This window comes from Scyliorhinus canicula, chromosome 16 (genome assembly GCF_902713615.1).
Source record: "Scyliorhinus canicula chromosome 16, sScyCan1.1, whole genome shotgun sequence".
Classification (NCBI taxonomy): domain Eukaryota; kingdom Metazoa; phylum Chordata; class Chondrichthyes; order Carcharhiniformes; family Scyliorhinidae; genus Scyliorhinus; species Scyliorhinus canicula.
Window position 1 is genome coordinate 86,549,824 of NC_052161.1, and position 8,062 is coordinate 86,557,885.

An 8,062-nucleotide genomic window follows, 5' to 3' on the forward strand; every position below is an offset into this window, starting at 1 on the left:
CCATCCCCAATATGTGGCACATCCCCCCTTACCCGGCCCATCCCCACTATGTGGTACATCCCCCCTTACCCTGCCCATCCCCACTATGTGGCACATCCCCCTTTACCCGGCCCATCCACACTATGTGGCACGCCCCCCCTTACCCTGCCCATCCGCACTATGTGGCCCATCCCCCCTTACCCGGCCCATCCCCAATATGTGGTACATCCCCCCTTGCCCTGCCCATCCCCACTATGTGGTACATCCCCCCTTACCCTGCCCATCCCCACTATGTGGTACATCCCCCCTTACCCTGCCCATCCCCACTATGTGGCACATCCCCCCCTTACCCTGCCCATCCCCACTATGTGGTACATCCCCCCCTTACCCGGCCCATCCCCACTATGTGGCACATCCCCCCTTACCCTGCCCATCCCCACTATGTGGTACATCCCCCCCTTACCCGGCCCATCCCCACTATGTGGTACATCCCCCCCTTACCCGGCCCATCCCCACTATGTGGCACATCCCCCCCCCTTACCCTGCCCATCCCCACTATGTGGTACATCCCCCCCTTACCCGGCCCATCCGCGCTACACGAGCAGGCAACCCCGGGCATCCCCACTCCACGTTTCGTGCCCGAGCTCCGATCTAGACCGACGCCACCCCCCCCCCCCCCCCCACCCTCCTCATCACGCCGTCCCATTTCCCCACAGTGCGTTTGACATCTTCCTGGGATGTTTAACTCATTTCCTCGTGAGGTTTGTCGCCCCTGATGAGTCTCCGCAGCGTCTGGCTCAGGTTTCCGAGTTTCTTTCAAGCCATGCAAAGCAGCCTTTGTGGATTCCGCCCTCGCCTTGCGCTTTGTGCTCTAAGGCTCCCGCTCTCTCTTTAGTTCCCGTGCACAACGGGAATGATGCAACAGATAATCCGCTTCGATCAGCATGGATCCCCGACCTGGAGGGGAATCAAATGTAGCTTAATGTGCGAGTGTGGGCCTCAAGAATTAATGCTTTTGAATGTTTAATAAAGTATTGAACATTGTGGCAGCGTTGTTTATAGAGTTTTTTACCTGTTGCACAGTAGCTTGCTTGTCACGATGGTCCACATCTCTCGAGAATTCTTTCACGGGATTTGCGGCGTTTATTGTTCATCCCTAATTGCTCCTTGTGAAAGTGGTGGGTAGGCCTCCATCTCATCTTGAACCCACTGCAGTCCCCGTGTGGTGTGGTGTGAAATCCAGGAATTCAGTCTGGCGACAGTGAAGGAATGGCCGATATGTTTCCCAGTCGGGCTGGTGTGTGTGGGGCTCGGAGGGGAACTTGCAGGCGGTGGGCATTCCCCATGTGTATGTTGCCCCCCAACCCGCACCCTTGTCCTTCTAGACGATAGATGTGGTGGGTTGGGAAGGTGCTAGCAAGGGAGCCTTGGTGAGTGGCTGCCATGTGTCTTGTAAATGGTTGTGGTAGTATGACTAGGGGTATTATGGTACTTGGAAGTGTGAGCTGCCATTGATGCAGAGGACTCGCTGCCCATTGGCCCAGGTATGTCATGTGCCTCTCAGCCGATTGGCTGAGAGGTAGGTAGCTCCACCTACGAAGCTGAGTATAAGAACCCGTGGTCCCCAGCAGTCTGCCATTCTTCTGTACGTCTGCTGCCGGGTCTACTTCTTGTGTATTAAAGCCTATCGTTTGGACTTTATCTACGTTTCATGTCCATTGATTGTGCATCAATTTAATACACAAGATTTTAAAGGATGGAGCTTTGCATCGAGCCGGAGTGTCTTTGACTCAGCCCTCACGCAGCAAATGCAACAGCAGCATTTAAGCATCGGCTGGCTTGCTTCAATAGTTACCTGAGCACAGCGGTAAATGTCCCGACGAGGGAACAGAAATTGCACATCCTCCACTCGTGCGTCGGCACCGCCGTGGACACACTCATAGAGGACACGACAGACTACGACACGGCCATGGACTTGCTCAAAGGACATTTCATACGGCCGGTGAACCAAGTCTACGCTCGGCACTTACTGGCCACGAGGCAGCAACTTCCTGGTGAGTCTCTGGATGAATTTTACCGGACCCTCCTCGTGCTGGGGAGGAACTGCGGCTGCCCCGAGGTTTCTGCTGCCGAGCATACCGAATCAGAGACGCTTTCGTTGCAGGTATGCAGTCCTCGCAGATCCGCCAAAGACTGTTGGAGAGAGAGACTTTAAGCCTTACGGAGGCACGGGCCCTCGCCTCCTCCCTAGACGTCGCTAATCGTAAAGCCCGCGCGTTCGCCCCCGACCGCGCGGCGGCCCCCTGGGCAGCGATGGACACAACCTCCCTCACCCCTACGGACGCGGACCCCTCCCAGGTCTGCGCCGCAGGGCGCCCCGAAAAACCCACGGGTCCCCGCTGCTATTTTTCTGGCCAGGCAAAGCACCCCCGCCAGCGCTGCCCGGCCCGCTCCGCAATCTGTAAAGGCTGCGGCAAGAAGGGCCACTTTGCGGCCGTCTGTCAATCAAAAGCGGTCGCAGGTCCTCCCCCCGGCACTCAGGGGTCCCGTGTGGCCCGCGGATCTCGCTGCCCCCACCCCCCACCGCCACGTGCGATCCCCGGGCGCCGCCATTTTGGCCCCCGACTCCACGTGCGATCCCCGGGCGCCGCCATTTTGGCCCCCGACTCCACGTGCGATCCCCGGGCGCCGCTATTTTGTCCACCCCCCACCATGTTAAGCCGACGGGTGGCACCATCTTGGACCGAGGACCCCGCAGGTGACTACTCTCTGCCGGATGACGACTCGGAGTTTCTGCCACGACTCGCCTCAGTCACATTGGACCAGTCGCGGCCTCGCACCCTATCCACAGCAACCACAAAGATCCTCCTCAACGGCCACGAGACAAGCTGCCTGCTGGACTCCGGGAGCACAGAGAGTTTTGTCCGCCCCGCCACGGTAAGACACTGCGCTCTTCCTGTTTATCCAGTCAAACAAAAAATCGCTCTGGCCTCCGGATCTCACTCGGTACAGATCACGGGGTGCTGCATAGCGGACCTCACAGTCCAGGGGAGGGAGTTTAAAAATTACAAGCTCTTCGTCCTTCCCCACCTCTGTGTGGCAGCACTCCTGGGGTTAGATTTCCAGTGCAACCTCCAGAGCTTAACATTCAAATTCGGCGGCCCTATGCCCCCCCCCCCCCCCCCCCCCCCCCGTTCTGTCTGCAGTCTCGCGACCCTCAAGGTCGATCCCCCATCCTTGTTTGCAAACCTCACCCCAGATTGCAAACCCGTCGCCACCAGGAGCAGACGGTACAGTGCCCAGGACCGGACCTTCATCAGGTCCAAAGTCCAACGGCTTCTGAAGGAAGGGGTTATCGAGGCTAGCAACAGCCCTTGGCGAGCACAAGTGCTGGTGGTAAAGACCGGGGAGAAAATAGGATGGTCATAGACTACAGTCAGATCATCAACAGGTTTACGCAGCTGGACGCGTACCCTCTCCCCCGTATCTCCGACCTGGTCAACAGGATCGCGCAGTACAAGGTCTTCCCCACGGTGGACCAGCTTCCCATCTGCGCGAGTGACCGAAAGTACACTGCGTTCGAAGTGGATGGGCGACTCTACCACTTTTTAAGGGTTCCCTTCGGTGTCACAAACGGGATCTCGGTCTTCCAACGGGTGATGGACCGAATGGTCGACCAATACGGTTTACAGGCAGCCTTCCCGTATCTTGATAATGTCACCATCTGTGACCACGATCAGCAGGACCACGACACCAACCTCCGAAAATTCCTCCCAACCGCAAAGCTCCTGAACCTGACCTACAACAAGGACAAATGCGTGTTTAGCACCGACCGTCTAGCCATCCTCGGCTACGTAGTGCGTAACGGAGTGATAGGCCCCGATCCCGAACGCATGCGCCCCCTGATGGAGCTCCCCCTTCCCAACTCCCTCAAAACCCTCAAGCGCTGTTTGGGCTTCTTTTCATATTACGCCCAGTGGGTCCCCAATTACGCCGACAAAGCCCGTCCCCTCATCCAATCAGCCACATTTCCTCTGTCGATGGAGGCCCGCCAGACCTTTAGCCACATCAAAGCGGATATCGCAATGGCCACGATGCATACTATCGATGAGTCCCTCCCCTTCCAGGTCGAGAGCGACGCGTCCGATGTAGCTCTGGCAGCCACCCTCAACCAAGCGGGCAGACCCGTGGCCTTTTTCTCCCGTATCCTGCACGCTTCCGAAATCCGCCACTCCTCGGTCGAGAAGGAAGCACAGGCCATAGTAGAAGCTGTGCGACATTGGAGGCACTATCTGGCCTGCAGGAGGTTCACCCTCCTAACAGACCAACGGTCAGTGGCCTTCATGTTCGACAGCGCACAGAGGGGCAAGATAAAGAACGACAAGATCTTGCGGTGGAGGATCGAACTGTCCACCTACAACTACGACACCTTGTATTGTCCTGGGAAGCTAAACGAGCCTCCCGATGCCCTGTCCTGCGGCACCTATGCCAACGCACAAGTGGACCGCCTCCGAACCCTCCACGCGGACCTCTGCCACCCGGGGGCACCCGCTTTTTCCACTTTATAAAGACCCGCAGCCTGCCCTACTCCATCGAGGAGGTCAGGACAGTGACCAGGGAATGCCACATCTGCGCGGAGTGCAAACCGCATTTCTACCGCACCGAACAAGGGCATTTTATAAAGGCTTCCCGCCCCTTTGAAGGTCTCAGCATGGACTTCAAAGGTCCCCTCCCCTCCAACAACTGCAACACGTACTTCCACAACGTGATTGACGAGTACTCCCGTTTCCCTTTCGCCATCCCCTGCCCCAACATGACCACAACCACCATCATTAAAGCCCTCCACACCATTTTCTCCCTGTTCGGATTCCCCGCTTACATTCATAGTGATCGGGGGTCCTCCTTTATGAGTGACGAACTGCGTCAATTCCTGCTCAGCAGGGGCATCGCCTCCAGCAGGACGACCAGTTACAACCCCCGGGGTAACGGACAGGTCGAGAGGGAGAACGGTACAGTCTGGAAGACTGTCCTGCTGGCCCTACGGTCCAGAAATCTCCCAGACTCCCACTGGCAAGAGGTCCTCCCAGATGCCCTCCATTCTATCCGGTCACTCCTCTGTGCCTCCACTAACCAAACGCCTCACAAACTCCTTCTAGTTTTTCCCAGGAAGCCTTCCTCAGGGACCCCGCTCCCGACCTGGCTGGTTACCCCTGGGCCCATCCTGCTCCAGAAACACGTGCGGGTGCACAAGTCGGACCCGTTGGTCGAAAGAGTCCAGCTACTCCACGCAAACCCGCAGTACACGTATGTGGAGATCCCGACGGGCGACAGGGCACGGGCTCCCTACGGGACCTGACACTCGCCAGATGCCACCTCCCCCCCCCCTCCCCCCCGGCGCCAGCACCCACAAACCCCCCCCAACCCCAACTGTCCCCAGCAGGCGCCCCCTCCTGGCCCCACCGACACCTACACACACGCGGCCCAGCGGACAGGACGACCCTCCCCCGGCCTGGCCCCCGCTAGCTCCAACTCGGGGTATGGACGCAAGATCAGGATCATCGCTCCCAGAGTCACGGACAACCACCGCTCCAACATCGCCGGCACAGCTACGCAGGTCAAACAGGACGTCCAAGGCACCCGATCAGCTGATCGAATCCATGTGACCTGCTGATGGACTCTTGTTTTTTTTTGTCTGTTCTCCATTTTTTTTCTCCACTCCCATTTTTCCACACTGTACATAGTTTTGTTCTGTATTTTGTACATAATTGCGGACCAGTGGACAGCCATCAATGCAATGGTGTGACCTAACATCTCTAGTCATACTACCGGTCTCTCACGTACTCACGGGACACGCACCCCCCCCCCCCCCGCCATGTCCGCGTTCCCCGTACACCACCCCCCCCACCCCGGTTCCTTTTTCAACGGGGTGAATGTGATAGTATGACTGGAGGTATTAAGGTACCTGGAAGTTTGAGCTGCCATTGGTGCAGAGGACTCGCTGCCCATTGACCCAGGTATGTCATGTGCCTCTCAGCCGATTGGTTGAGAGGTAGGTAGCTCCGCCTATGAGGCGGGGTATAAGAACCCGTGTTCCCCGGCAGTCTGCTGTTCTTCTGTACGTCTGCTGCCAGGTCCACTTCTTTTATATTAAAGCCTATCGTTCGGACATTATCTACGTTTCGTGTCCATTGATTGTGCATCAATGGTACACACGACTGCCACTGTGCGTCGGTGGTGGAGCTGACAGGAATAGGGAAGGTAGTAGGGCTGGAAGAGGGTACAGAGACAGGGATGGGATGAAGGGGCTGCTGGAGGTTGCAGAGAGAGGAAAGGGCTGGGGAGGTTGCAGGGATAGGAAGGGGTGTAGGGGCTGAAGAATGTTACAAGGATCAGGAGGATTGTCGGGTATGGAGGAGGCTGTTGAGATAGGGAGAGTTGGCAGGGATGGAGAAGATACCAAAGATAGGAAGGTGTGTAGGGCTGGGGGACGTTATAGTGATAGGGAGGGATGTAAGGGGCTGGAGGGAGTTACAAAGATAGGCAGGGTTTTCAGGCCTGGAGGAGGTTGCAGTGCTGTGAAGCGCTATGGGAGCTGGAGTATGCTACAGAGATAGGGGTGGATTTGTGGGGGGCTGGAGGAGGTTACAGAGATAATGCAGGGTCATGGGGTTGGAGGAGGTTACAGTGATAGGGAGGGTCATGGGGCTGGAGGAGGTTACAGAGATAAGGCAGGGTCATGGGGCTGGAGGAGGTTACAGAGATAGGGAGGCGTGTAGGGGCTGGAGGAGGTTACAGAGATAGGGGGGATGTTGGGGCTGGAGGAGGTTACAGAAGTAGGGAGGGGTGTTGGAACTGGAGGAGGATACAGAGATAGGGAGGGGTGTTGGAACTGGAGGAGGTTACAGTGATAGGGAGGGTCATGGGGCTGGAGGAGGTTACAGTGATAGGGAGGGTCATGGGGCTGGAGGAGGTTACAGTGATAGGGAGGGTGTAGGGGCTGGAGGAGGTTACAATGATAGGGAGGGTCATGGGGCTGGAGGAGGTTACAGAGATAGGGAGGGTCATGGAGCTGGAGGAAGTTACAGTGATAGGGAGGGGTGTAGGGCTGGAGGAGGTTACAGAGATAGGGAGGGTCATGGAGCTGGGGGTGGTTACAGAGTTAGGGAGGGTCATGGGGCTGGAGGAGGTTACAGTGATAGGGAGGGTCATGGGGCTGGAGGAGGTTACGGAGACAGGGAGGGTCATGGGGCTGGAGGAGTTTACAGAGATAGGGAGGGTTGTAGGGGCTGGAAGAGGTTACAGAGATAGGGAGGGGTGAAGGAGCTGGAGGAGGTTACAGAGATCGCGAGGGGTGTAGGGACTGGAGGAGGTTACAGAGATGAGGTAGGGTCATGTGGCTGGAGGAGGTTACAGTGATAGGGAGGGGTGTTGGGGCTGGAGGAGGTTACAGAGATAGGGAGGGTCATGGGGCGGGAGGAGGTTACAGAGATGTTTAGGGTCATGGGGCTGGAAGAGGTTACAGAGATAGGGAGGGTCATGGGGCTGGAGGAGGTTACAGTGATAGAGAGGGTCAATGGGCTGGAGGAGGTTACAGAGATAGGGAGGGTTGTTGGGGCTGGTTGAAGTTGCGTATCCAGGGAAGTGTGATGAATGGTATCAGTAACTGCTGTAATTTTACCTTACCTTTAATACATTGGCCCTTTAAGACCGGTCTTGGAACCATGGGGGACTCTGCCTCTGGCTTCGCCCCCAGGAAACGGTATATAAGATGCGGCTCACTCGGCAGCGTGTGATGATCACACTTCTCGGCTGCTGTTCAGTTCTCTGATGATTAAAGCCTTTGAATTACCGATCTTCTCTCCTGTGTCGTAATTGAGGGTATCTCAATTTAATCATCAGACACATCAAGATGGACAGCGCTCTAAAGCCGGAGAAGCTCAACCTGGACGCTCGGTCGTCGGAGGCCCCAGAAATGTTTAAATATTGGCTCCGTTGCTTTGAGGACTATCTTGACTCCTCAGCAACTGATGTCGACAGCGCTCGCAAGCTGAGATTACTACATGCCCGGGTGGGCCACCGACTC